Source organism: Petromyzon marinus, chromosome 23 (genome assembly GCF_048934315.1).
Source record: "Petromyzon marinus isolate PM22_M1 ecotype Great Lakes invasive population chromosome 23, UKy_Petmar_22M1.pri1.0, whole genome shotgun sequence".
NCBI lineage: Eukaryota > Metazoa > Chordata > Hyperoartia > Petromyzontiformes > Petromyzontidae > Petromyzon > Petromyzon marinus.
In genome coordinates, this window is record NC_133689.1 from 13585001 (window position 1) to 13587500 (window position 2500).

General features: G+C 45.8%; 5 non-coding genes and 1 pseudogene across 5 annotated transcripts; all 6 read right to left on the reverse strand.

The window, feature by feature from the left end:
- Positions 1 to 91: 91 nt before the first annotated feature.
- On the reverse strand, positions 92 to 210 carry LOC142926463 (5S ribosomal RNA). Its single transcript, XR_012943388.1, has one exon. It is a non-coding gene; the product is annotated as a 5S ribosomal RNA (ribosomal RNA).
- Positions 211 to 641: 431 nt separating this feature from the next.
- Positions 642 to 760, reverse strand: LOC142927239 (5S ribosomal RNA). The gene has a single exon (XR_012944164.1). It is a non-coding gene; the product is annotated as a 5S ribosomal RNA (ribosomal RNA).
- A 252-nt stretch (positions 761 to 1012) lies between these two features.
- LOC142926868 (5S ribosomal RNA) lies at positions 1013 to 1131 on the reverse strand. Its single transcript, XR_012943792.1, has one exon. It is a non-coding gene; the product is annotated as a 5S ribosomal RNA (ribosomal RNA).
- Positions 1132 to 1561: 430 nt separating this feature from the next.
- LOC142928075 (5S ribosomal RNA) lies at positions 1562 to 1680 on the reverse strand (annotated as a pseudogene).
- A 252-nt stretch (positions 1681 to 1932) lies between these two features.
- Positions 1933 to 2051, reverse strand: LOC142926440 (5S ribosomal RNA). Its single transcript, XR_012943365.1, has one exon. It is a non-coding gene; the product is annotated as a 5S ribosomal RNA (ribosomal RNA).
- Positions 2052 to 2304: 253 nt separating this feature from the next.
- LOC142926169 (5S ribosomal RNA) lies at positions 2305 to 2423 on the reverse strand. The gene has a single exon (XR_012943094.1). It is a non-coding gene; the product is annotated as a 5S ribosomal RNA (ribosomal RNA).
- Positions 2424 to 2500: the final 77 nt, after the last annotated feature.

Consider the following 2500-nt stretch of genomic DNA (forward strand, 5'->3'; position numbering starts at 1 on the left):
TGCAGTACACCATATCGAGGTGAAATTGGCACGTGCACTCACTGGATGAGTCGAAGTGTAAAAACGACACATCCAGATACAACAATACAAAAGCCTACACCACCTGGTATTCCCAGGCAGTCTCCCATCCAAGTACTAATCAGGCTCGACCATGCTTAGCTTCCGAGATCAGACGAGATCGGGCGCATTCAGGGTGATATGGTCGTAGGCCATGCTTGGAAAGACCTCTTGCACATTCAGATGTATAAAACAATCAACATTCATCTATACTTCTGGAGGTCATCGCTCAAAAAACCTTTATACTGGTAGAAACGAAGTTGTAAACTGAGTGTACCAGCCTGCAATAGATTAATGTGTCCGTCCGTCCGTCCGTCCCCTTTCAATACTTTAACGAAGTGAAATCTCGTGCTGTTGGGTGCATAAAATCAGTAATAGACAGCGCAGAGACTTGTCCTAGCAGCCCACTCTGCAGGGACCTGTTTCTGAGCTCCTGGTTGAGCCCCGAAAGAGTGGCATCAAACATTATATTACAAAAAATATTTATCCCAATGCAGTACACCATATCGACGTGAAATTGGCAGGTGCACTCACTGGATGAGTCGAATTGTAAAAAGCGACCCATCCAGATACAACATTGCAAAAGCCTACAACACCTGGCATTCCCAGGCAGTCTCCCATCCAAGTACTAATCAGGCTCGACCATGCTTAGCTTCCGAGATCAGACGAGATCGGGCGCATTCAGGGTGAGATGGTCGTAAGCCATGCTTGGAAAGACCTGTCGCACATTCAGATGTATAAAACAATCAACATTCAACTATACTTCTGGAGGTCGTCGCTCATAAAACATTTATTCTGAGCTCCTGGTTGAGCCCCGAAAGAGTGGCATCAAACATTATTTTTTGAGAAAATATTGATCCCAATGCAGTACACCATATCGACGTGAAATTGGCACGTGCACTCACTGGATGAGTGGAAGTGTAAAAAGCGACCCATCCAGATACAACAATGCAAAAGCCTACAACACCTGGTATTCCCAGGCAGTCTCCCATCCAAGTACTAATCAGGCTCGACCATGCTTAGCTTCCGAGATCAGACTAGATCGGGCGCATTCAGGGTGATATGGTCGTAGGCCATGCTTGAAAGACCTGTCGCACATTCAGATGTATAAAACAATCAACATTCAACTATACTTCTCGAGGTCATCGCTCATAAAACCTTTATACTGGTAGAAACGAAGTTGTAAACTGAGTGTACCAGCCTGCAATAGATTAATGTGTCCGTCCGTCCGACCGTCCCCTTTCAATACTTTAACGAAGTGAAATCTCGTGCTGTTGGGTGTAGAAAATCAGTAATAGACAGCGCAGAGACTTGTCCTACTAGCCCACTCTGCAGGGACCTGTTTCTGAGCTCCTGGTTGAGCAACGAAAGAGTGGCATCAAACATTATATTACAAAAAATATTGATCCCAATGCAGTACACCATATCGACGTGAAATTGGCAGGTGCACTCACTGGATGAGTCGAAGTGGAAAAAGCGACCCATCCAGATACAACAATGCAAAAGCCTACAACACCTGGTATTCCCAGGCAGTCTCCCATCCAAGTACTAACCAGGCACGACCATGCTTAGCTTCGGAGATCAGACGAGATCGGTCGCATTCAGGGTGATATGGTCGTAGGCCGTGCTTGCAAAGACCTGTCCAACACTCATATGTATAAAACAATCAACATTCAACTATACTCCTGGAGGTCATCGCTCGTGAAAACGTTTATTCTGAGCTCCTGGTTTAGCCCCGAAAGAGTGGCATCAAACAGTATTTTACAAAAAATATTGATCCCAATGCAGTACACCATATCGACGTGAAATTGGCAGGTGCACTAACTGGATGAGTCGAAGTGTAAAAAGCGACCCATCCACATACAACAATGCAAAAGCCTACAACACCTGGTATTCCCAGGCAGTCTCCCATCCATGTACTAACCAGGCTCGACCATGCTTAGCTTCCGAGATCAGACGAGATCGGGCGCATTCAGGGTGATATGGTCGTAGGCCGTGCTTGCAGAGACCTGTCGAACACTCATATGTATAAAACAATCAACATTCAACTATACTCCTGGAGGTCATCGCTCGTGAAAACGTTTATTCTGAGCTCCTGGTTTAGCCCCGAAAGAGTGGCATCAAACAGTAATTTTGCAAAAAATATTGATCCCAATGCAGTACACCATATCGACGTGAAATTGGCAGGTGCACTAACTGGATGAGTCGAAGTGTAAAAAGCGACCCTTCCAGATACAACAATGCAAAAGCCTACAACACCTGGTATTCCCAGGCAGTCTCCCATCCAAGTACTAACCAGGCTCGACTCTGCTTAGCTTCCGAGATCAGACGAGATCGGGCGCATTCAGGGTGAGATGGTCGTAGGCCATGCTTGGAAAGACCTGTCGCACATTCAGATGTATTAAACAATCAACATTCAACTATACTTCTGGAGGTCATCGCT